This window comes from Bombus fervidus, chromosome 16, assembly GCF_041682495.2.
Source record: "Bombus fervidus isolate BK054 chromosome 16, iyBomFerv1, whole genome shotgun sequence".
In the NCBI taxonomy this organism is placed as follows: Eukaryota; Metazoa; Arthropoda; class Insecta; order Hymenoptera; family Apidae; genus Bombus; species Bombus fervidus.
Window position 1 is genome coordinate 4,356,784 of NC_091532.1, and position 27,681 is coordinate 4,384,464.

At 41.1% G+C, this 27,681-nt stretch overlaps 1 long non-coding RNA gene across 2 annotated transcripts in view; it reads right to left on the reverse strand.

The window, feature by feature from the left end:
• LOC139995766 (uncharacterized) overlaps window positions 1–27,681 on the reverse strand; it is a 64,754-nt gene that overhangs the window by 21,383 nt on the left and 15,690 nt on the right. The window contains exon 3 of one of the 2 annotated variants that reach the window (XR_011802053.1): window positions 11,324–11,449. The exons of the other annotated variant lie outside the window; for it this stretch is intronic. This is a non-coding gene — a long non-coding RNA (uncharacterized lncRNA). The remainder of the gene's footprint in view (window positions 1–11,323; window positions 11,450–27,681) is intronic. 2 annotated transcript variants of the gene reach the window in all.

Sequence of the window (27,681 nt, forward strand, 5' to 3'; positions counted from 1 at the left end):
TAACGTTACAAGGGAATTTGTGCAATTTATTTTTTCGGGAGTAAACTCTGCCAGTATATCTAAAGTCTGAATTTTTTCTTGCCTTGCTCGTGAGACGATAAAACTTACGCGAAATCGTTCGAACGACGCGGGGAAACGACCAGTGATTTTCTTCATTTCACCACTCGCCGTGTCTCCGGCGTGACAACCCTAACTCGCGACTGGCCCCGTAAATTACCATCGCGCGTAAAAACTACCGCGCAAATTGCGCTATAATTTAGCGCGTAGAAAAACGCCGCGTAAATCGATGGAGCAGCGTACTTGGATTCTTTTGAAATCCAAAATGCCCAAATCGCGAGTTCCATTCTTCTCCTGCGACGATAAGCAATTTCCGAGTATCGCGCGCTCTTCGTACCTCTGCTCTTTCATTAACGAGAGTAATTCGAGCGCCGTTTACCGTTCTTGGTATCGCGCGATAAATTAGCCGGATAAACACAGTGAAATCCGGCCAGTGGCAATTTGGATACGTGCAATAAGTTGGCAAGTGTGGAGCACGCGCCTGTACGTACGTAAATTCAAGGGCCCAGAAGCCACGGAACGCGTTTATGGCGCAACGTGTTGGCCCACGGAGTAGTTTCGATGGCTGTATCTCGTTAAACTAATTCAAATTGCGCTGCTCCGCCCTGTAAATGACGCAACGAGTACGCGCCACTGGATTTTTGCCACGGCAAATTGTCAAGCCCAACTACCCGCTCGCGTAGAATTGCCGTCGTCATACCGAATTTACGTTTATACGACGTTTCGCTATTGTTGAATCGTGCGAGAGTTGGTGCTTGCGATCGAATAATCAATTATACGAGCGAATAATTAACGGGAAAATTGGCAATTGAATCTTGAAAATGGCTGGGATTTTGTCGCCTCGAGGTTCCCGCGAATCCCTGAAACCTGGCTACTTTGAACGTCCATGTTGAATGATTTACAGTTTTGAGTGGTTTAGATTCGTATGCTCGAGGTGTAATATTTTGAAATTTTTCACATTTACGAACGAAATACTTCGATGTTGAATACTCGACGAACCGGAATACACGTCAGATGCTGCTATTAGGGACGTTGGTATTTTAAATTTAAAATTGTTTGGAATTGAAGTAAAATTTGTCAGGTGGCAACGAGATCTAATTAATTCGATTTCGATCGACGTATTTAAACTTTTCCTTTGCTTTCACCGTACACCATAAGCTGCAAAGAGTTACTTCTTTTCGTATATTGTAGTTGACTATAAAATTTACCTTTGGAGACGCGGTCAAATAAAACGTTACGTTGGGGTGAAATATTCCAATTTATAGTTGCAATATCCTATCTCTATTAATTGCAAGGCACCGCTTTTAATTTAATTGGAAGATAAAGAAAGCCATTATTAACGTTCGATTAAAACGAAACGAAACAGCCACGTGAAAGTTAACGTGAATTTTCGCCGGGTCGGGCAGATTGCAGGTACCGAGCCATAAAGCCAAGCCCGCATATTGGATTTTAATTAATATGAACGGAAATCGTTATCCGCAAATGTGAAACATTGATTAATAACTTTGCTTTTTCCCTCATAACCGGCCTCTCTCGTCATCGCGATGAATTATCGTTGATTTAATATGTATTCATGAATACTTTCATCTTCGATCAATTCCAAACTTACAATTTAAATGATGCAAAATAAAATATAATATTCCACAGAAATAATTCAAGATAAATCAAAAGTTTCCAAATCAAATTGTTCGTCTATAAAAGACATCCGCGTATGCTAATTAAAACGAGAAAGTCGTTTGCCACATCGAAGGTAAAAATTCCTATTTTTTAAACATAATTTCAATTGTTATTTTTATCCGCGATCAGCCACTGTCAAACTTAAACGATCCTTTCTCGATACGTACAATCAAAATCGATCCATCAGATTGTCCGAAAAGCTTCTTTCGTTTCATAAGGAAATATTGGACGCGCAACATCTTTTCTTTTATATTATTTTATCGAATCGCGGCACGATCCATTTTGTATCAATAGAACAAAATTCAATAAAGTATCATAATTATTCGATAAAATAGTATAAAAGAAAAAATATCTATTATTTCCTTATAAAACGAAAGAAACTTTTCGGACAACCTAATATTCATTACTCTAAAAGACACCTACGTTGATTAATAGGAGAGAGGGATTTTCAGACTGCAATAGAAAAAGTATCACGAAACGGAGTAGCACGATAATCTACGATAATCTTATATAATTCTCTGAAAGGGCGAAAAAACAACATGGAAAAAGGAAAGAAACGAGAGAGTTGGAAAAATGTTAGGAAAGTACGCGACGAAGAAGATTCGGTTGGCCATGGCATATCTGAATCTAGTCGAAGCTTTATTTTTCCCCTAGGTTGATGGCGGGGTTGAAGGGGTGGCGCAGAGCCAAACAACGGGGGTGGTTTTCCCGCCGGCGTCTAGACGCCGCGGCGCCTGTTCTCAGGCATCAGCTGCTTACGGAAGTACGGTCGATGCTTGAAATTTGCTTTTTTTTCCCTCTCCCTCTCTCTCTCTCTCTCTCTGTTTCTTCCGCCTCCGCCTCTTCGACTCTTCTTTTTACCTCGTTCAACGATACTCTATCCTGTTCCCTTCTATACAGTTCGTGCTCCTTCGTTAACAATTTCAATCGAGCCTTTCGGTTATTAAAGAAACGATGGAGTGAAGCCGTGGTTACGGAAGGATGGAAAGGGTGGAAAAAAAGTTGAACGATAAGCCGACGCGAGAGCTTCCACGGAATGATAAAGGACGTTCGGGGGCTTATCGGGGACGAAAGTTTATTAAAATCGTGCGCCTTTTTTCGAAGCTTGTTGAGAAGCACCGGCGCACCGGTTGATGGCTGAACGTACAGGCAAATCGAGTGATCGATGATGTTTCTCGTCTTGTCCCTTTACGACTCGAGTGGAACGAGCGCGTGATTAATCGACGAAGATGGAGGGTAGTCGCGCGTCCTATTCGATTCTACTTTGATAAAGCGTAATTATTTTCCTGGTGTTTCCGCTTTTTAATCCGATCTGCTCGAACTTTTACTCGTATTTATTCGTTACTTAATTCGTTTACTTAAGCCGAACTTATTCGTCGGTCAACAAGCGACGAAAAGCCGCAGGTAAATATCTTCGTTGAAATAACTTTGAACGATATCAACGCTTCCCCTTGCTTTTCATGCTACTTGATCTGACCTGAGTCGTCGCTCGAAAAGCAACGAGAATTTCCGAATAAATCTTCGACGAAAAGCGCGTGAGAAGGGAGACGCGCGAATGGTAGCGAAAGAAATACAGGAAGACAGGAAAGGAGAACGAAGAAGTACCATTTAAGATCGTGACGATTTTCGCAGTTTTCTCTCTCCGTTTTGTCGGTATCGGCTCGACGTCGATATCTCGTGGTGCGACAGCCACCGGGCGATACGAGCGTGAAATAAAATTTCCCAGCAATCAGCCACGACACGGTGCACCGTGTGCACGGGCATTTGCGCACGGTCACCCGATCTGGTCAGCGTCGATCTCAAGAGAAGGGTTGCACAATGAAATCTTGTTGGCGATCAGATCAGATCGGCGACAGAGTCTGTCTATTCCGGCGCAAAGGACGACGTGGCGTTGCTCTTTTCGTTCTGCGTTCCATTCGACGCTAGCTTGATCTCGTCGTCGAAATCGCGTCCAATTTCCGCGGCCGGAGAAGAAGAGGGTGCAGGAAGACGCGAGGGCGACGGCGAGGGTGAGACGCAAACGCGCGTACGGCCCTGTCGTCGTATCCGGGGAGCGGATTTTAATCAGTCGATGGCTCATGCGAATTAGAATGGACTAAGGACGGATCGATTTTTAATCTCTGTAAGAGACTCGGGGGAACGCGCGTGTTACATTCCACTCGGCGAACGTTACCGCGTCACAATTTTAGAGTTCGATTATTATCGCGCACGATTTTATATTTAGACACGAAACTTTATTTTCTTCTATTCTCGGCCTTGAAAAAGTCATTGGCGCGTGCTTGCGGTTATAAAATCGATATACGACCCGTGCATAAATCACCGGACTGTTAGCCATTTTTAGTAAAATTAGTCGTTAGAACGATACCACGCGAGCACGATCTTCCGGCCTGATTTCGTTCGGTTAATTTCGTTTTTTATAAATATATATATAGAGCTACTGCAAGATAATGTTCGAACGTGGAATTAAATACTTGTACAGCTCGAATAAACCGATTTAAGAATGGATGGTTAAGTGGATCTATTTGAGAAACTGCGAGACGAGTTACAATACGCGGAAGAATAAACCAAGAGTGGCGAAAAGTCGAAGAAACGGTTATGGCAATTATTAGAAGGATGTTGCAAGACAATTACAGCAGGAATATTAAAAAAAGAAGAAAAGAATCGACAGGGTATGAAAATTAGATGAGGCGGTGATGTCTGCACAAGGGTGGATGAAAAACAAATATAAAATACTTTCTTAGGATTTCTGACATACTGTCCGATTTACATTTCGTTTAAATTACAAACAGTCGATAAATACTATTTTATTTCGTAATAAAAATCGTCCCATCCAAAGTTTTGTTTATTTAAGGGATCACGGTAATAGTTGGATGGATTCGTAGAGGTGTTTATCGCATTGAATAAATTCGTGGTTTTCGACGTTCTACGTATCGCAGAGGGATTCCTTTAGCGATTTGGGAAGTACGGCTAGATTTGCTGGGGTTTCAATTTCTTCGCGATAAAGTCGATATACGTTGAAGAGTTAGAGGACATCGACAGCACCTCTCGCAGCGAGGTGGAAATATTCTATTTACGAGTTATTATATAATTCCTGAGTAATTCCTCGTGTGGTTAATGCGAATTACGTTTAAAACAACTTGCATCTAAATTCTATTAAGATGTCCGGTGACCATGTACAGGTGTGTACACGTAGCAACGTGATACGTCAAAGTCACGTAACGTAATTACGATACTTCGGATACTTAAAATACTCGCGAAACCTATTCAGTTATTTCCTTCTCCTCTTTTACTATTTTCCTCATCCCTTTACTCTTCCTTCCCTTTGTCTCCGCACGATCATCCTTCCGGTTAATTCTATTTTTCTCTCAATTTCTCAGCATTCTTCTACGAGATCTTCTACCGTTTCCTCCCCTCTTCCAACGTAACTTCACCTTATTAATTCATTCCTTTTCCACTATATTCCATTATATTCTTTGGATACTCTGCTTCGCTTTCCTTTCTTAATACCCTGCATTTTCCGTGGTACTTTCCTTTTACTATTCTGTCGTATCGCGACTGTTCCTGTTCTGTCCTTTCAATTTGCACTAGGTGTTCGGGTCTCTCGTACGCGTTGCTCCGAATTCCTCCGCTTCCCTCACCGCCCTTCTCCACGTCGTATCCTTTTCTTTCTTCTTTCCATCTGCAGTTTCTCGAGACCGTTTTTTCCCAGCATTCGAGCACCGTCTCGTTTGTGTCCCTTGCCCTCGATTTCTCTTCATACCTTATTACTACGGCTCTTTCACCCGTTTCTATTCCTTGTCCACTTTTGTTCCTTTCATCATTATATACGAGGGTGTGTTACAGTCTAACCTCGGGACACACCTTATGTACCTTGCCCGCAGGATTTTATATTTACCTGCGAGCAAGGAGGTTGCTGCGCGCGATATTTTCGTTGTTTCTTCCGGAGGTGGAAGCCAAGTCGTCGGCCTGTGAGCAGAGGCTTTGGAAATTAGTGGTACGCTTTAACGACGATCCTTGTGGCTTTTGCAAGAGTTCGATTATTACCTCGTACAAGTTTAAAGAATCGTATTTATATTCTAAGGAAAAATGTGATCTCTAGCCCGTGATATCGTCGTATCAAGGTATACGATCTACATGTACGTCGATCTCATCGTACGTCTCGATCTACGTCACTCAACGTGTGGGCGACATCATCGACGATTGCACGCGATTGTAGATGTTCCGTCTAACGACGAATCGTACAAATAACGTCATCGATGATCTTACACCATTGTAGATTGTACGTTGAACAACGTAGATCCAGGTTGTACGACGAGATTGATATATACGTAGATTGAGATTGTAGGATGAGGCTGACGTATACACGTGGATCGTACACCTTGACACGATGATGTCACGTAGAGATTATATTTTTAGGCGAAGAATACATTTTTCATGGGGTATAAATAAAAACTTTAAACGTATACTTTGATACGATGATATTATCTATACGATCGTCGTAGCTGTACGTTGAGTGATATAGTTGGAGATAGTATGACCAGACTGACGTAGATTCACGATTGTACGTTGAAATGAACACGAGTTGGAAATAGGACCTAGCGAGTTTATTCGTACATTTTGACACGATGATGTCAATCATCCTCGCTAACTTGCTCGACTATAAAGGAAGCAATACAAATAACTATCGCACATCCTCTCGCCATCGAGTACCGGAGTTCTATTTTTTATTTTCCCTTTTATCGCAACGAAATCTCAACTTTATATCACTTCGGAATAACGCGATCGAACGACCACGTTACCATCCACGCGGTATCGTTGCACTGAAAACTCCTAACCGACGAAAGACTTTTCCTATATTTACGTATTGTACGTAGTAAATCCAGAACAAAAGAAGAAAAAAAAAATACAAATAATTTATACTATCTATAATATTCATGGAACTAAGTAACAATCGTATATCGATGCTCGTAGGTGTATTAAAAATTTATTTGTTAATTCCGGAATCTTAAAATCTTCATAATTTTAAGCAATTTAATCAACAACCTTCAAGATGGTAGCGATTAAATTAGCGTTTCAACGATTACACGATCGCATCCTAATTCGTTGGTAGAAGAGTATTTTTTTAGTACACGTGTTAAAACAAAGATATACGTCCGTTCCAAGCACGATTGGTACTGTTAAGCTGATTTAAACTACCGATAGCAGCGTTAGATACGCGTGAAATACAGACTTCTCTGTAATTTCCTCGAGAATTTTCACGTTTAATCCTATTCTTGCGTAAAATGCTTTCGTTCTTAGGAATACGAGTACACAATACGGGGACACCCTGTATATAACGAACTATCGAAAAGTTCGCGATGGATATCACAGCGAGGGTTCGATCGTGCGGGACCCTCGTCAAATTTCTCATAAAATTCTCAGACGGAAAATTACTTCTTCTTGCCGGTTCCTCCGGTTGCTGGAAGGGTGAGGAAAGGGCGGTTGGGCGATCTCGATCGCTCCGCTCTACGAACGGGCCAATTTCAACGTCGACGCATTAATCCATGCGTTGGCTTTCGTTCGCCGCCGTTTTGTTCCAACTTTCGTCAAACGGTGGCGCGGCTTCCACGTTATCCAAAGTGGCCCGTAAAATGCTGCGGGTGCGACATCGGCGTAAAACAATTCCCCACGGGTGTGCCGTGTAGATTAAAGGACATAAAACTTGGCGAAAGCGTAATAAACTCTCCTCTTCCTTTTTTCTTTTCTTCCTCTTTGCCTGCTCTTTTCCTCTTCCCCTTTTCTTTCGGACATCCCGCGTTCCTCTTTGTTCTCGCTCTTCAAACTCTCCGAGAGCTCGTCTCATCGTCCACGAGCTACTTTCTTCTCCGCTCTCTTCGTCTCTCTCGCGGTTTCTTCGATGCTACGTGAAGATTACCGTAACTCCTTTTTCCACGTCTTGCGCAACGTCCGCTTACTGCGCGTTCGCGCTGCAGCAATTTCTGATCCCTTAACGAAATCCGGGCTAAAGTCGTATCTTTGAAACAGATTACTATGGCACTAGGTTGCAAGCTTGCGACGTGTTGCAGCCTGTTGTGTGTTTGTTTGCTGGATAATCGATTCGCTGTGAGGGGAACGGACGGACAAAATATGTGAAATTCGCATACCTGGCCATTGGTGGGTTAGCTGAAAGGAGTGTTGGATATAGCTTTTGGACGAGGTTTTAAAAACGAACAGAGGATGAACGGAGAAAGAAATAAGACGACAAATTTGAATTTTGCCAATTAATTGGTATGACGTGCCTACAGTGCAAATCTAAGGATATATGCGTAAATAAATTTCGTATGCTGTTAACGCAGTTCCAGAAACTCTTCCTTTCTCCTTTATAATTTTCGCGAATAATAGTCACAATTTTTCATCCTGTACTTTCATCTTTCAACTACTCGATTCAGCCGGAATTCTTTCAACAAAATCTAATCCACACAACTGTATAGTCCCCGGCGTATAATTATTATTAATTCATCGCTCTCCTCTATAATTCTCGCGAATAATTTCCACAATTTCTCGTCGTCTATTCCCAGCTGTATACAAATACAAAATTCTAATCGATTAATTATGTCCATAACAAGCTGCACCAATTATCTACGCTAACGAGCGTGCTGAATGAAACTACGAGCAGCGGCGAATATACGAAAGAAAAGAAAGAAAAAAAAAAAAAAAAAAGAAGAAAAGAAAAATGAGAAAGGAAGAAAAATCGAAGTACCTACTCAAAGAGTTACGCTGATGTAAACGGCGTACGTAGTGCGTCGAATAACGAGGCGCATTAGCGTCGCGACATTATTGCCAAGTTTCAGAAACTCTTAAGAGCCTACCGTCCGCGTGCGTTCGAGCGGATCTACGAGCGCACCCAGCGATATCGTAATTCCGCGGCGCGTCGTATTTCCTGAAATTTCTTTTCCATCTACGACCTACGAGTACGCGTTTTGCAACCCTAGTTGCTGTAAAGCGACGAACATGCCATTGGGTTGGCAACTAAGTGATTGCGGACTATGCCAATACCACCTAATGACAAAATCCGCAATCACTTAGTTGCCAAGCCAATACTATATAAATTTCACGATTTAAATATCATCGTAGCTCTCGTTACATCGAGTTCAAGATTTTTGCAAAATGATGTATTCACACAGGTTACACAGGTGGAGGAGAATAGCCAATTACGTGCAATGGTGTACCTAATATAAATCAGCGCAACTGTTTAACTCTGACTCGTTAAAAACTATTAAATGAATTTCTTAATTTATTTACATATTCTTAAATTATTAAATTCTAAATTGTTAAAACCTGATAAATGTATATCTCTGAGGCGGCTAGTTCGTCGGTCGTTACGAACGTTAAGAATAATAAAACGATCTTTCGCTCGTCTTCTATGAAAATATAACGATACTCCATATTCGAGTACTTGTTTCGTATTACAATTTCAATGATTTCCGCTCTTTTTACGTTAGTTCAATATCGAAAATTGTTCACAACGTTACGAGTATAAAGGAGCGGCCTTAAATTCAACGTGAATGTACGACATTCGTGAAACTCTTTAGAAGAAGTTGCGTTGCGATTCGTTTCGTAAGAACGACGCTCGAGAAACAAAATCGTATTCCATATCTGACTACCTGCTGCCTCTGCCATAGAAATAAAATAAAAAGGGGGAAACGTTGAAAGCACTCGCGAAATTTAATGACTCGACGCTGGTCCGGATAGATGGCACATAGTTCTAAGCCACTAAATCCGTCACGGCGTGGCGCCGAAATAAAAAGCGTCGCTCGATGCTTTACGACGCTCCTGCACGCGGTTTGCCGACGAGGAAATTGCCACTTTTCCAGCCACCGGCACTTCGGATAGCCGATTGAATGCCTATTGTCGTTTCGTGGCGAGAGATTAAGGAGAGAGTTGCCACGGAGGAACAGCGAATTCGCGTGGCTGATTCGTTAACGCCGACCAATTACGAGATATTTTAGGGGATTTCGATGGGGTGACTTATGATTTTTCTCGCAAGATTGACGGCGAACGTTTTTGTTTTTACAAAGAGGTTTAATCGAAGGACAAAGGTGACTTTTTTTAGAATTTTCACCGCAAGGATTTGTTGGAATTTCAGTGGCAAAATTGAGAACAAATTGAGTTCGTACGTGCATTTTAAAGGGAATAATATTTTTCTTAAAGAATTTTCTTTTTTTTTTTTTTTTAGTGATACTTAGCGGCAAAGCGTGACTGGTATCGAGTACGAAAAAATAATTTTGTAGAAGAGAAAATTTAATTACAAGAACTTCGAATGTTCACCAAATGATTACCAAAGAATATTAAATGCTTCTTTTTCTTGTTATTTTTACAAAATTAGTTAGCGACGTTACGCGAGGTCCTTCCGTGGTTCCGCAGCCCGGAAGTGAAGTAGTCGGACACGAAGATCCGATTACAGAGTTGCTGTAAGCCTGGAAGCACAGTTTCGTAGTGGCACTAAATACTCGTCGCTTTATGGACACTCGACCATGTCGAGGAGCCGTACGACGTCGAGATAGTCCTCTGTTAATATTCCTACCTTGTAGCTCCGTGTGTTTAGCCCCGACCAACGAAGGAAAGAACTTCGTTGTTCGTTTCAGCGGGTAAACTTCCTCCTACAGGCGGCTTTCCTTTTTTCCTTATCGACTAGCGCTACTCGCGTTAATAAGAAAAAAGCGATCAAATTTTAGGGAGCGTATTTTATCCATCTTGAAAAAAGAGAAGACTGTTACTTTCTTAACAGTACTTAACGGTATCGTTGCAAGAATTTCTCAATTTCTACGTTTCTCAATAATTTCTATAAATTTGCGATAACGGAGATAGAAGAATTACTCGTTGAGAAAAATGCATCACGTGGAAGCGAATTAGTGAATTAGTTGACTGTTTTTGACGAGTACACGAAGAAATTTCAATATTCCGCGTTACGACGAGTATACTCGTCATACTTAAAAAGTGGTTAAAATTGACTGTAATTTAGTGCGATTTAGTAATAGCGAAATTGGAAAATGGAACGGTCATTTCGTTACAACTTTATTCTATGTTATAACAGCTACACGTACTTTGTGTTCGACGAGTGTACTCGTCATCGCCTACCTTTTGCGACGCGTTTTAGGCACGCAATTTTCAAAGAGATCGCAACAGTTAACCCATTTGCATCATGGAACTACTTAAGGGACCGTTTGAAGGCACCGACTGACGATTAATTCCCATCACTGCGCGCGGTCGGTCATAGATGCAGTAAACGACGAATTCTTCATAAAGTTTATCGAAAATTTACTGTTCAAAACGATTGGTAGACAATGTTACCTCGCAAACATCGCATCTTACGTTCTTTATAACAGAGGAAAAAGGTAAAAATTACTTATTTAATAAATACATTATTTAGGTCAAAATGGAAATCACGCAGATCGCGTAATAATCCGCGCTTGGTGATAGAAGACGAAGAAACTACCGTCTACTTCGAAGAAACTGCGCTTCTCTAGCATCGATCAACAAATAAAAGATTACCTTTTATTCGAAGAAATATCACTAAAATTTTACTCGCAAAAATACGTTGCATACGTACCGATTTCGATACTCGCATTCTGCGCTCACACCGCGCAACAATTCACTTATCCAACTTGCAGATTTGCTTCATCACGGAAGATGCTCCAGTATGTTAGAATTTAATCTTGAAGTTAAGATTAATAATCTGTGGAAGACACAATGTTTATGTTGAAATAATATTCAGTGATGTTTATTAAACAGAACTACACAACCAAATGTATATAAGCGAGTGATATAATTAACAATGTATGGAGATCGTTGATTGTTGGCCAGTTACTCTCAGACTAGACTTAGGTAGTGACCCATGACCCCTTAAATACTTTGAACCCTACTCTATATACAGTAATGAGTATGACCTGTGTAAGTGTCCTGTTCAAATGACTGTGTGGGTGTCTGTGTAAGGGTATTGTGCCTATGCGTGAAATGTCGTATTCCAACACAGTAAAACAAGGCCGTCGAACTCTTTAGAATTTCGACATGGAACTGTTTCGTAGACAACAGCAGATCCTCGCGGGGCTCGAGTGCCTCGTCAGAATTTCGCCCACGTGTGAAACAATGGTCGTTATCGTGGTGTTCGTGTTCGATTGTGCTCGGCGATCGGAGCTCAGTAGCCCCGAAAGTGGACCGGTGGAAAGGGTGCACTAGAGCTTGCGCGAGTCTTAAAGCACAGCTCCGAACGCCAGTTTTAAACGTTCGTCTGCGTTGCGCGAATATTCTGCCGGTTTGTGCGGTCTTCGACATTTTCATTTTCATCGATCGACCACAGTTTCCCGGCAAACGACCACTATATATATGTCTTTCGCAAAAATTAGAGTAATAAAAAGTAATTCTCAATAGCGTAAAAAAATTGCTGTTACGCGATCTTATTTTCCCTTCGAAAAGTAAGAAAACTATAGGAAAGAGGAAAGATAAAAAGGAGATTCCAGGGTTACGTTTATGTAAACGACGTAATACTGCGGCCGATATTGTATCATTAAAGAAAACTTGATCTTTTATCGAAGCATAATTTTTATAGCTTTTTCCTCCATTCCTTCTTGCATCCCCATATTATCGTTACCATCGTTCCATCATATTTTTCTGCACGCGTCGTCAAACAAATAATCGTCTTTCTGTTCGTCTAAATTCGAATCTCCGTTCTTCGTCGTCACAGATTATCGAGATAGCTAAACTAGATTTTTTTTTTCTCGCTGAATTTCTACGAGACCTACCTATATCATATATACATATATATAGGGATATATTGAACTTTAGGAAAATCAATTTTGTTAGTTCGTTTCATTTTGTTTCTCGCTGGTAAATAGCCGATATTCCGATGCAACAGCGGCTTAGTTCCCACTACCGCGGCTTGCACCGATTCGAATTTCTGGCGTATTCAGCTAGCCGCAAGCTTAACGAGGGCATCGAGCTCGTTACCGGCCCGATAATTAGACGCTAGTCGGCATCTGATTACACTCGTCACCTCGTTTCAAAATTTCCACGGCTCCTTCGAGACGGCGCCGCTAGATAAATAAGAGGATCGAGCTTCTCGATGGCGATATCAGCGGCGAAGATATTCTCGCAGCGATACATGCGATTATCGAGTGGAATAATAGACGAAAGCAGGATTATCGCGAATTAGCGTTTTTACGTCGACCCGATTACGCGTCTCTTTGCTACATTTTGTATCATAAACTGTAGAATGGCTTTTGTCATTAATTTGATTGATTCACAGATGAAAACATAGATTGGAACGTCGACGATCAAACGAAATTCTTAATTATCTGAAATCTAAAGTTACATCGTACGTCGACCCTGGGGATATTTAACCCTGACAGTACGGCCATTTCCGGTTTTCATTGTCCCGAAGGATTTTGGGAAACCGCCACGTATATATCTCAGACTTACAACCATCCGCGAATTCCCAAATTCCCATAGCAAACCGAACCATAAATCCACGCCGAATAAACCGACATACTTGAACGTGGGCTTCTTAATCTGCAAAAATTGCATAAATGTGACATTATCGTGGCAGTTCGTTTGATGTACAGACAAATGTTTTTCTTTCTTTTTCTCTTCCCTTCTCATTTCCACGTGACTCGAAATTAATATTCTGTTTCGACAAATATCATCGAAATATACAGGGCGTTCCAGACCTCGATCGACAAACTTTGTTAACGCGTTTGGGAGGTGACATTTTGAACGGAAAATGTTGCACGTAGGCTGATCCTTTCTATCGTTGGACAGTGGAGGTATAAAGTAAATCATTCTTGTTGTTATCATCGAGAAAAGAGACGAATATTAAAATATTTTTTGATAATTTCTTCACGAAAAAAAAAAAAAAAAAAAAAACAGGCAAAACGGCAGACTCTATCTCGGATATGTTATCGTTGAAAAGGTCTGTACTTCGTGATATATGTACTACGTGTATTTCTTGATCTATCGTAACACGAAGAGAAGTTTCGAAAACTTTTTTACGCCACTGCATTTTCAAAATGTAGAGAATATTCGAAGGGATACAAACGCGAAGAAGAAACGTTAACAACGACAGGGTTAATTTTCTTTTATTTCCTTTTTCCTTTTTCCTTTTTTTCTTCCTGCTCTTTCCTTCGTTTTCTCTTACTTATCATTCCTTCCTTCCTTTCGATGTCACTTTCCCTTCCTCTTTCTTTTCCCTGACCTCCCCTTCCTTCCTTTTCCTCGCATTCCTTCCTTTCAATGTCCCTTTCTTTTCCCTTCCCCCTTCTCACTGCTTCCTTTCCTTCCTTTTCCTCGTATTCCTTCCTTTCAATGTCCCTTTCTTTTCCCTTCCTCCTTCTCACTGCTTCCTTTCCTTCCTTTTTCCCGCATTCCTTCCTTTCAATGTACCTTGCTCTCCCTCTTTTTCCCCTTACCGCCCTTCCTCCTTCTCGCTGCTACCCTTCCTTCCTTATCCTCGCATTCCTTCTTCCACTTTCCTTTCCTTTCTTTCAATTTCCCTTGCTCTCCCCTTTTATCCTCCCCATTCCAGTGCCCTTCCTTACCTTCCACCATATGCATAATATCTCAATCGAATCCAAAAAAGGAAAAGAACAAAAAAATTCGTCCACGTAAAGGAGCAGCGTGTTCCACGAGTCGACTAACATGAATGTCGAAAATAAAAGGGGGAAACGAACGAAGAAGGGTTGCGTACGACATCCACACCATCGTGTTCGTGTATCCTCGTATACCGGTAAGATTCATCGGTGCGGATTCGCGGCACTTACACGCGCGCGTTCGGAGAGGTTACTCGCGCGGTCTATGGAAGCGAAAAGAGGGTTGAGAGGTCTCGTCGTAAAGACGTCGCAGGCTGGGAATATCACGTGCGAAGCTAACATGTCCCCCGAGAGCAGCAAGGGTGTCTCCTATGTGTACATAGCCGGTATCCAGGGACGCGTGCACGATCAACTTCCTTTTTCAGGGACTTGGCAATGCACACTGCGCGTATCCTGTGCACGCACAAGCTGCACCGAGCAACTCAAGTCGTCTATTATCTATACGAAATAATATATCTGCGCGTAGTATCATATCTCTATATTTATATTAGGTTGTCCGAAAAGTCTTTTTCGTCTCATAAGGTCTTAACAGACGAACAGCAATTTCTGTTTTATATTATTTTATTGAATTACGTATGATCCACTTCCAATGCATAATTCAATAAACTAATATAAAACAAAAAACATTGTGCGTCTATTATTTCCTTATAAAACGAAAGAAACTTTCCGGACAACCCAATACATAATACACCGTGTAATATCATCTATAAATATAATAAATAAAACGGTAGAAGGCTGGAGCCTGGACATTGAATGAAAATAAAAAGAGAACGAAAAAAAGAGAAACAAAGCAGTCATCGAGGAACAGCTCGTAAGCTACGAAGGAGAAAAAATTAATTTTTCCAACTTTCGTCCTTCGAATGCAAAAATAACATACAGGTTTCTCATTCAGAAAAATTCATCTGTTTAACCAGTCAGCTGTTGCGACCATCCTGAAAACTTTGAAAGACCTGTACCTAAAATGTTTTTTTTTTTATTTGCGTTTATTTTACAATCAATTCTCGTTAGAGAATTTTAAGTAAATTTATCTGACGTGATACTATGACATAATTAATGAATTTTTATAATATGTTTGATTCTACTTGAATCTAGTGCTTAGATCTAAGGTGTAATGTCTGTTTAGCCTGCGGATCTGTTCCGACGTGTCGAGTAGTTGAGTAATTAGAAGGTTTTGGTGGTTGTTAACTCTTATGCCATGTCTATTGCTGAATTTTGATATTTCTTCTTTGACTGTGGGTACCTTGAGGTCGTGGTGTATCGTTTCGTTGGTGACGTACCAAGGTGCATCTATTAGGGATCTTAAGGTTTTCGATTGGAATCGTTGGAGAATTTCTATGTTGGAATTACTTGCTGTTCCCCATAGTTGGATTCCATAGGTCCAAACAGGTTTTAATATGACTTTACCTGAAATGTGTCGTATAAAGTAAGCGACGACGAGTATACTCGTCGAACACGGAGTATGTGTGGCTCTTGTGATATAGAATTAAGTTGCACCAAAATGACCGTCTTATTTTTTCACTTTATTGCTGGCAGGGCTCGTCGTAACGCAAAATATTGCCATTTCTTCGCCACGAGTATACTCGTCAAAAACAGCTAACTGGTTAAACATCGTTGGTAGTTTACGAAGTGGAGCGAAATCGCGGGCAGAAATCTCTAGTTCTTGCTATTTCTAAACGTGGCTCGACGTCGAGTCCCCGCACCATTCCACCCTTATGCCACTCGGAAAGGATCTAGCGAACCGGGACGCGCGTCCTTGCCACAAATTCTTGAATTTGCGGTTTTCCGTTCGTTTAAGCTTCTTCTTTTTTGGGAACGTCGAGATTCTCCTAGGATCCTTATCAAGAGCACTGCAACGGTGTGTCTGTGTGCGTGTGTGTGTGTGTAGAAGTACAACGGAAAACGTCGCATTCACTGATCTCAAGCTTTTTGAAATTGCATCGTACTGTGTTTAGATCGAGTGATAAATTCATTGAAGAGTATGCGCGTTAGAAAAGCACGCCATGAAATTGGAAACAATGTCGCGTCAGCTATTGTCGTTCCTTTGAAATCAAGCAATAATTGACAAAATTTCAATTCAAAATTTCAATTCAAATTTCAATCAGGCTTGAGACGCGAGAGAATAATTTCAAACGAAGTAATCGTTGAAGCTATTAGATGTATGAACAGAGGAACGCGTGGATAAATTGCAAAGTAGAAAATATATTTTAATACAGAAGTGTAAGTGCAAGTAGTGTTAGCAGTGTTACCCTATGACCGAAAGCCGAGAAGCCATTGTGACGCCAACCACATGAGAGACCAGGCCGCGCTTCGGAATCGATGGGATGATGACGGACATAAAGATCTGGCGGCACTCGGCGACGATGTATGTCGCCGAAGCGAAGTGCCTAACGAACCCTCGATATCCCAACGGTCCTTTCGCCGAATGTTCGAGAACGCTTAACAAACGCGTGGATAGTGGGGATATTGAGGGATGACAAAGAAAAGGAATCAGATTCCGCCGAAAGTCAAGTTGTAAGAGCTTCGGTCTTGAAAAGTCGCGCCTAGAGTTCAGAAGTAAATTGTAGCCAGTGAAAAACAAGCGTTGAGAAATAAATTCTCTTCTTTTTCTTTTTTTTTACACCTTCGATTCCCATTTTTTATTTTACGTGACACCATCGTCGCCTGTCTACTGTCTATGGTTTGCCTTCGTCCCAGTCGATTATATTGAGAAAACTAAAATAACCAGATGTAGAGTTTTCTTCTTCAACAGTAATTATGCTCGTTGTTCATATTGGTAAAGTGCGCTTAATATCTGGAACGTCTGGTGTCAAAAGCTTCTTTTGGTTTTTAATGAAATTAACGTTAGAAAAGCAGGAGAAAAACAATAGATATTATAGCGAAAGGTAATAACGACGAAAGACATGAAAAATGCGTTCGACGACAGATTTCCGAGCGAGGCTGAAATATTGGGTTGGCAACTAGGTGATTGTGGATTTTGTTATTAGGAGGCATTGACAAAATCCGCAATCACTTAGTTGCAAACTTAATACGAGTAAGCTAGTCATTTGCATTCGACGAAACATCATTTCACGCCTTCGCTCTATCGATCTCTCGTTAGCTGCTCGCCGAGATACCGCAGCGTTCCGTGTCAGGCGTTGCTCCGTATCATCAGACACGGTTACCCTGTAGGTAGTTTCAAGCTACTCGACTAACATAGAACAAGCGTAGAGACTCGCGAGGAACCGCGTATTTCGAGCGAAATCACCGATAGAATAGCGATAGGACAGAATTGAAATGAATTTGAAGAGAGATAGGTCGCAGCGGTACGATCAACGATTTTAAAGATAAAGCGACTACGAGAAAAATTCGTCAGCGACGAAACGAATGCGGATCTCGAGCAAACTACACGGTTTACTTTCGACCCGCGTTTCCCGTCGTTACAAATTCGTGCTTACAAAAGATTGACAAAAATAAAGAGGCGGAAACGAGCGGATAAAAAGGGAAGAGAAGAGAAAAAAGGAGAGAAAGAAAGAGGCGGACGCGATTTTCCTCTTTTCCGTCTTCGAATCTTAATTAAGGCAAGGATAACGAACAAACCGGATATAACACAAAAGCGGAAAAAGAATAATGCGCATTGTCAGCCGTTCTAACAATGAAAAAATTCATCGCGCTGTATTTTATCTCGCTCGAACGGAAGATCGTGAGTTAGTTGTCCATGCCCATCCTCCACGTTCGTTTCTGTCTAGATGGAAAGTAGACGATAAAAAGGACGCACCGCTCCGTCCAGGAGACGGTTTCGTTCGTTCCAACAATTGCTACCGATACGAAACGCTGCTACGCGTTCTTTCTCTCTTTTCGTCCACGCGCCGATCGTCCTCGTCGCGTGTGCGCTAATCGCTCAGCCAGTCAGCGTCTGGCGTTTCCTACGCCGTGCATGTTCCTGCGTTTATAGAAAATTTGAAAGCGTAACATCGCACAGGATGCACGCCATACGAGAAAATATACGAAACGTGCAAACTATTGGATTGTCGCAAAAGTTTCTTCGTAATCGATGCGCGATGTTCTTTTATATTATTTTATGAAATAATTGTGATATTTCGTTGAATTTTGTTCTGTTGATACAAAATGTAATTCAATAAAACGATATAAAAAAGAAAAAATATCGTGCATATAATATTTCCTCACAAAACGAAAGAAACTTCTCGGACAAGCTGATATAACGCTGTTTGCTTGGTAGGTAAATTTCATTTTCTTGTAATTGCGAAGACGAAGAAGAAGTGGAGGAACCTAAAGGATCGAGATTTTCGTTTGTTTTATATTTAACGTTACACCTGTTCGGTATCGCTGTACCGTGAAAGAATCCTTGCCACGTAGCTGCGAGACGACGAGGAACGACATGGATGTAAATCAGATGTTTTTAACGCGTGAATTAAGAGACGCGCGAGAAAAAGATATAATTACGTATTTTTGCATTATGTCGTTAAATAAAGGCTCGGATACGGCGCACGGAGTAACGCGGCGCGTACAATGTTTTGTAAAACGTGAATGGAGCCTCAAGTGGAATTTCATGTTTTAGACGTTTCACCGACAAGGGGAAGGCCAAAATTATATTATATTTTACAGTTATCTCCATTGTACGCAAGCGAGTGGCCAGTAACAAAAGAAGAAAAGCATAAAGACGTAATGGATCTACTACTTCACATTCCACCGATTTATCACGAATATTTTAATCGTGCACAGTTACAATATATATGTCGAGTTCTCATTAGGATTAGGGGCACGTAACGAATCTTCTTTTGGATTAGACATTGTTGTTATGCAATAGAGAAGATATTTACTGGTACAAATATGATTATTACAGAATTTGACAAGTAACCGTGACCATTAGATACTCGAGATACTAATGACAATGATCATAGGTTCAATACCGAATCCACGGTCGACGGGATAGCGAATGCGTTTTCTTCCAAAGTCTAAGTCGAACTGAACTTACTGGTCCACGATTCAAGCGTAACTCAACTTACTTGCCCACGGTACAAGTAGAACTCAACTAACTCTCTCGGTCCAAGTGGAACTACGCTTATATACTCTTCTCCGTACTTCTCTGTACCCCTCGGGTCAATTATATTTTTAAGGAGAGCTATACAATTACTCCATACCTCTGCTAGGTAAAAACGTCCATCCCGTGATCATGGCTACGTTTAGCGACCCGTTGTGTCACTTCGAGCTCAAGTCTACTGCCATAAATCTCGGGCACACGTAATCGGATTAAATCATAAACAACTACTTCTAAGTTTTGTTATTTAGGTACAGCTATAATGAAAAGTGTAGACTAAAGTATTGGGGATCTTCATAAAAATTCCAAAAGAAACGTCCCGATGTCCTTTCATCTCCGACAAATATATATGACACGAATAAATAAATAAATCTGGTTGCTTTTAGCTCGTTTTCCTAATACAATTCATAATCTTCTTGTTGCTCTAAGTTACTAATTAGCGGTATATATATAACTTTGAAAATGGTATAAATCTTTCAAGTATTTAAAAGACGCGTGTTCGAACAAATTATTCGTAAAACTGTAAGTGTCGTATTAGAAGATCGTGTATTTTACGAAATATTTCAATGCATATCTTCTTCCACCAGTTTCATGATAACCGGCGTAATTATATTCCGAAAAATATAAATTTGCAGAGAAATTCGTAGAAAACGACGAATAGAAGTCGTTTCTCTTGTTCCCTGTCGCTTTCACTCATCAACCACCGCTAATTGCAAGATCATCGGAAATCTTGCGAGAAAAATGCGGATTAAAATGAGAAAAACGGATCGAATTATCGTGAAATATAACACGACCGCGTTATCCATCCACCGTTTCCGCTCGTAAACCAAACGAAAATCCTCGAGAAATATTCGAAACACATACACGTAAATCCATGCAACTGTTTGCCAAGTCGGATACCGTAAAACCATCGCCGTAAAACCATCTCACACCCGCGCACGACCGTGCGAACTCCATAAACACGATTTCCAAAGAACAATAAAGTTATTATATCATTCCTGGCCGTTCTCCTTTCACAGCTTCGAAATCGTTATCACACACATCGTGCCACTCTCGTATCAGACTTTTATATCCGCGTAGCTTTCGCAAATCGGCAAAAGTTCTTTGTTGCGCGAGTCTTAAGCAAGCGAGATCGGCTCGAACGTAACGTCGCGTTACTCGGCCGAGAAATCCTGGCCCGGATTCTCCAGCTTTGGATACTCGAAAATTCGGCATACGTTCGATGGAAAGCGTCGCTGAAACTGCAATCACCAGGGGGTTTCGATGTCAGGGTTGACCGGAAATGCGCGTAGAATGGAAAGTGCTTCGTTAAGCAAAGAGTGTGTGCGTATGCGTGTCGCCTTCGTTACGATTTTCAAGAAAATCGTATTGTCGGATCGGATTGTGATTTTGGTAGCTGGCTGGTGTTTCCTTCGAATTTGTCGCCTTGTTTTATACGAATCGATCGTGATTAAGGATTCCCGCGAATCTTTTTCGAACCAACTATACTGAACTGGCGCGGGAATAGATCTTTTTGGTATGCAAATAGCCAGTCCCGAAGCGCGAACGTATTTCTTTCTTCTCGTTGTTTATCGATTCTTTACGCTGGTCTTGTTGAAATGGATTGATCAATTTCGAGTTTGAAGCCTCGTTACAAATTTCTGCAGGGATCGAGACTGAAATTTTTGTTCCATCGTTGGTTCGTACTTTGCAGCGGTAAAGCGTAATCCACCTTAGAATAATAATAATTATTCTGGATGCAAAAGGGTGGGGCGTTTAATTAAACGATTTTGTATCGTGCAAACTCTCCTAGGATTGTTATATAATGTAATATTTAATTAAAACGATGCTGACTCGGCTGTTCAGAGTTTCTCGCAGAGGTAGATTTCATTAGAGAATAATATCAATTGTTCTGAATTCTCCGATGGCCGACTATTTGATTACAGTAAAATATTTAGTAATTACACCTGTCGCTGACAGTGAAATATTAAATAGCAAACAGCAATTATACCCGATTCTTCATACTTTCATCTTCTTTCCTCATCTAGTTTGCTCCGAGTAATACGTGTCAAAGGCTACCATCGTTTGCTAAACACAAGCTGCACTTTCATGTTTTTATATTACAGTGACATACTGCGAGTAACGAGATTGGAAACGTATTAAGCGTCCTGAACGCTATTAAGAATGAGAAATAATTAATACAGAAATAATTAAATAAATAAAGAAATAAGTTAAAAATAATTGCCAAGCTTCTAAAGCAAAAAGATCACGAGAGCTCTACCGCAAACCCAAACCGAATAAAGCAACGCAAACGACGAACGCTGTTTATCAGGTTGATTCTCAAGCGTTGCCAGTGTGTCAGCCTTTTCTCGGCCTCTCCTAAGGGGGTGTCCTTAACCAAACAATAGCAGAAAAAAATGTGAAATTGAAAATTTTGGCGGGTTTAGGAAAAAATGTGTTTAAAAAAAAAAACTTTAAGGTGTTATAACAATTATTTAAATAAACTTTTTGACGAACTTCTTTAATTCACCCAGAAGAAAAATACATAATAATTTAATCCTTTTTTGGTTCTTTGTTTCATTCAAGAATTACAAGGTAGGTCTTCCCCGTCGATTGAAGACCGCAGTCCATGAAATAGGCTTAGAAATCTGTGATAATATTTTTTTGTACTTTAAAAACAATTTTTTGTATTCGTTAAATGTATATAAAACCATACCTCAAAATTCGATAACTTCGTTTCTTTCTTTCCCTTCTAAAAAAAAAAAATCACAAAAAGACGGTGTTTTAGAACATTCTAATTCAGGACACCCCTTTAACGAAACGTTAACTCCGCGAAACGATACCAGTACGAGCACGGGTTAATTACCCCAAAAAGAAACGGGAGGAAACGCGCTTTGTTGCCGCGAACTCGCGAAATTCAGGCCTCGACTATCGATCTGACCGCGGTTTCACGTTCCTTGGCGCCGCCGATCGAAGATCAAACGTCGTTGCCAAGCGCAGTTTCTTCACGCGTACCGATACGATGCGTACGATTGCCGGCCATAAGTATTCGTAAAAGGTTTCTTCTATTTTCCTGTTGTTAAGTGAAATCGCTGCCTTTACTCGTTCAACCAGTTACCCGTTTCTGACGAGTATAGTCGTCACGAAGAAATGACAATATACCGCGTTACGACGGTAATGAGATTAAAAACTAAAGCGATCATTTCGTTACGATTTATTTCTATATTGCAATAGCCACGTCGGGCTGCGTGCTCGACGAGTATACTCGTCGTTGCTTACTTCTTGCGACGCGTTTCAATCAAATAGCCGCTGTTACGTACGTCGTGACATACAAAAGTAAAGTAAAATTTGTTGCTGTTTCGCGATAATCGCATGCAGTAGCAGGTGTCTGTGACTTGCGTGGGTGTACGCGCGATTCTATCGAAACAGATGGGCGGCGAATAAAATAGGAAACCGATGATGTTCTTTAAACCTATCAAGTTCCATGTACGATACGCGTGCATTGAAACTGCGTGGAGAACTCTCAGCAACAAGTACGTATACATCTTGACGTTAACGACGCACCGTAGCAACATTCGCACTGAACTGAATACAAACTTCAACGAATGCCTACTGCAAAGGTTTCGAGTTTCGATCGAACTGGTTCAAAGCATGTCGTTGTCTCGAGGGCATCGTCGAAGACGGTGCGACTTGTTCTATGGATGGAGACACGTATCGGGTGTTTCGTACGATATATTACATATATATATAACGTTGGGACATTGGGATTGGTCTGGATGCAAGGATCATACTTTTGCTCATAATAAAACTCGAGGAAGTTAAAATCGATATTTTTCACACCTTGACTTTTTTCCACGTATTATATAAAATCGATTTTAACCCACACCCACACAGGCATTTGAACAGGACACTTACACAGATCATACTCATTACTGTATAGAGAGTGGGGTTCAAAGTATTTAAGGGGTCATGGGTCACTACCTAAATCTAGTCTGAGAGTAACTGGCCAACAATTAACAATCTCCATACGTTGTTAATTATATCACTCGCTTATATACATCTGTAGTTCTATTTAATAAACATCACTGAATATTATTTCAACACAAACATTGTGTCTTCCACAGATTATTAATCTTAACTTCAAGATTAAATTCTAACAACAGGCAAAAGTACGGTCTTTGCATCCTGAGCGATGCGTCAGATCTCAAGGTGTTGGAACGATCATCGACTTGACAGCTCACGAAAAAAATCACCTACTAGCAACGAAAGTTATTTTTGAACGACAACGTGGACGATTACGTTCTGGAAGAATAAAATTTTATCGAAAATGAAAGGAAGCTTGCGACTGAACTGCTTCTCCAAGTTAATTCGAGCATTCGTAGAGTCTCGAATCCCTCTCAGCAACATCTCGTTAGAACCGGACCAAGTTTCTAATTTACACTGTATCAAACTCGCTACCTAATCGTAATACGAACAAGGTACCTTCGCTAACTCCAAAGTAGGTGCACGTGCTCTTTGGTCTCCGATGCATACGGTATACCCTTGTGGCGTAGATCTCAGGATGCCTCGACTTATCTCGAATGTACGAGCTCCGAATTGCTTCGAATATTGATCGGAATCCGTGGGCCCTTCAGGGAGTTGTATACGATGCTTCAATATGAGTACCGGTCGGCGGATCATTAAACTTGGAACGCGACGTTCTCCATTTATTCCGCGCTGTGGACAAAGTGTCTTCCGATTCTCGTGTATACGGTGTTTCGTAACGCGTAACGAACGCAGGGAAAAACGTGTGCATTCTGTTTCATCCTTTTTCTTAACATTAGAACTACCGATAGTTAACAAAACCAGCCGAAACGATTGGTCTTTAAAAAATACGTAACAATAGAATATTTTTATATTTATTGATTTATTACTTTCTTACAGAAGCAATTCCATGTTATGTAGTACATTTTTGGTATTATTAATCCATCTGGGATCCCTAAATGAAGGTTGACACATTTATAAAATTGTCGAATCAGTCGTTTTGATTGCCGTGGTATTTCTAGCGTTAGCATCTAGCGATCGATTCGGAATTTTCCTGATAAATGATATCAGATATTTGAAAAACGTGTGCGAAGTTGTACAAAACGAAGAAAGTGGTTAATTGGGGTTCGTTTAACAGATTGCAGGACCCTTTTACACTTTGATAAGTACCAGTCATTTTCACTGCTATTGGTATAAGTAGTCTTGATACAAAATTATTTTTAGTTTGAATGCATAAAAGTCAAAATAAAATTCATTATATTATTCTTTTAGTTATCGTTGCGAAACTCGTTACATCATTGCGCGAAAAAATATAACACGAAGTAAGAATTTGAAAATAAATTTGTAAAACCAGTCAATTCGGCTGATGAGGTAGTTCTATTGTTAATTTACTGCAGTCAGGCCGTGGATTCTAAGCTCATATTTTTCTTTTTGTCATCGAAGCGTCCTGTTTTGCGGCCAAGTTTTCAGGACAGAAATAACAATTAAAAACAAGATCGCACATAAGCTCCGCTCCCCAGCGGTTTAAATCCATAGAATTTAACACAAAAAAATAAAACACAAAAAATTGTAAAGACGCCGAGGCACAATACAGCATGGCTACGTCGTACCGTCGCATATCGGTACTTTTGCTTAACACATCTTATTATAATTCATAGTTTATTCTGAATTACTCAGATGTAATAAAAAAAATCTTGGTACAATAAAAAAAAAACAAAAAAAAAAAAACATCTTTTTGTCAATGCTAATTTTACCAGACCCGGTGGAATAGCCGGTTTCGAAATTTAATTTCAAATCGTACGTCCATTGTTATTTCTCCAACTTTGTGTAAATTCTTACGTTTTCCGATTAATCGCTTTCCCAAATTTTGATAATGTGAGAATTTTTAATTAAATTCTGAAACCGGTCGTTCGACCAGGTCCGATAAAGTTAGCGTTGATCGAATCGAATTCGCCTTCAAATTTTTCATACGTGCATGAACAGCCGCAGTCTAATTACAACAGTCTGCATACTTTGGTCATTTGGGATGTCAATACACTCGTAGAGGAATCGAAAAATTTCAATAAAACACGGTAGACGCGGCATCAGATACCGTACAGAAGCTCTTCGTTTATTCTGCTCTCTTTTACGAAACGTTTCCTTCTACTTCGCTACGTCTAGCTACCGGAAAGTGTAGAGAAAGAAGAAAAGAAAGATACGATATCCTTCGGATACATAATTCGTTACGAGTCGAAAGCAGTCGACACGTTTTCAGAAGTACAGTAGAGAAACTTCGTTTATACGAACCCATTAACAAAGGAACAAAGTCGGTTCACATAACCAGGTCGTTCGTATAACAGGAGTCCGCCTATTTCTCCCCGCCGTCTATGATTGTTCGTTCGCATAATAGGAACTCGCATCCTCTACATAAGAGAATTCCACGAAACGTTTGTTCTTAAATACATAATAATGTGGCGAACTAGTATCGACTGGGAGTACGCATGCTCCTACTCCACATACGTCTTATTGTTGGACGTTCGTATCAAGAAATGGAAAGACGCTCGCCGGTAGTTCGTATTAGGTCGTCCGAAAAGTTTCTTTCGTTTTATAAGGAAATAATGGATGCGCAACATTTTTCGTTTTATATTATTTCATCGAATTACCTATGATCCATTTTGTTCTATCAAAATAAAGATTATAACGTCTGACAGATTAGGTTTCATGTTTGTATAAAGATGCGTCGTTGTAAAAGACGTGTCTGTGAAAGAAAGACACTTTCCGGACAACCTGATATAACAAGAGATCAGCTGAAGTTCGGATAAGCGGCCGATACTAAATTTCGTTCGTATGAACAAAGTTCTATCTTATATTTATGTACGATTTTAGAAAATTGGAAAAGAGAAATTTTGATAAAAGGAGCGAAACAACAGGAGAAAGACACGGCGTATCCTTTGGATCTACGACGCACTGTGATTGAGGACCAGTCGACGCATCTTGAGAAGCAAGTTCCCAAAGCAAGTAACGATAGACAGAGCTCTTTCAATTTCGTGAAACAATTGTGCGCGATCTCCTTCGAGATATCACCTTCAACGACTCTTCGCGATCTGGCTTCCGTGACGTCTAATCGATATTTGTCTCCCTTGTCCCGATATCGTCCCGCTTCCTCAGCGACGATCCCTAACCATCTCCAAATTGATAGCAGAAGTACCCTGAACCAACTTCGCATTTGGAATTACCTTTGGAGAATATAAAACCACCAATTTCTACCCGCCAAGGAAACGAGAGACCAGAAGAGAAAGACGCGACATCCCCTGGATCGATAATTCGCAACGATTCCCAACCTGTCGACGGATCTTGAGAAGTAACTTTCCCGATAAGATAACCGGACCTCCTTCGATCGACGCAACGCTTCGTCAAACAACTCGGCAAACTCGTTCGAGGCGTCGCTGCGAACGACTCTTCTTCGCGATCCGCCTTCCACCGCGTCTAATCGATATTTGTCTCTTTTATTTTCATCGCGTCGTGCTTCGTTGCTCAACGACGATCCAAAACGTGCAGCTATGCTCGAGCACGACTTCGGAGAACACGGAAACCCCCAAACTTGCGCGTTTCTCTTCGTCGAAGAAGCGGAACGAGAAGAGTACGACACAGCATCCCTCGGATCGATAATTCACCGCGATCCGAGAGGAAACTAGGCATCTCGAAAGCCATCGCCAGGGCTAACCATAACAGTGTAGGGTGCACGGTGCAGGCGTAGCACGCGGTTGCAGGGAATACGGTGCATCCGGAGGTTGGCGCAGGGGAGGAAGAGACCTCGTCGCGAGCTTAATGATGTACCGACCAGCGAGACAAGAGGGGAAGTGAGCGCAGGAAAACGTGGCGGGAAATGAGAGCCTGGCAGCCGTTGATATGCATTATGGAACGCTGTATCGTTATTGTTTCCCATTCGTTTCGCCGCTCCCTCGGCTTTCTCCGCTCCGACCCCGCCGACGTCGTCGGCGTTCTGCCTTCGACTGCTCTAAAAGAACTCTTCTCCCGGCGATTGCGTGGCATCGCGTCGCATCTAGCGTGCTCGGGTTTAGGCGGATCCGCGGATCCAACAACAGAGACACGTGTGTTTGGCTGTTTTCAAGGGGGTCGAGGGGGCGGCTGTTGGATGCACGGGGGGACAGTGGGATGCGTTCGGATCTGGCGTTTCGAGGGATCGCTGCGGATTAATGGATCAAGAAGCGTAGAACGCAAGCAGACTGAAGTTGGGGTAAATTAGAAATTGGCAAAGAGTGGCGGGGGAAATTGGAAACTGGCCAGGGT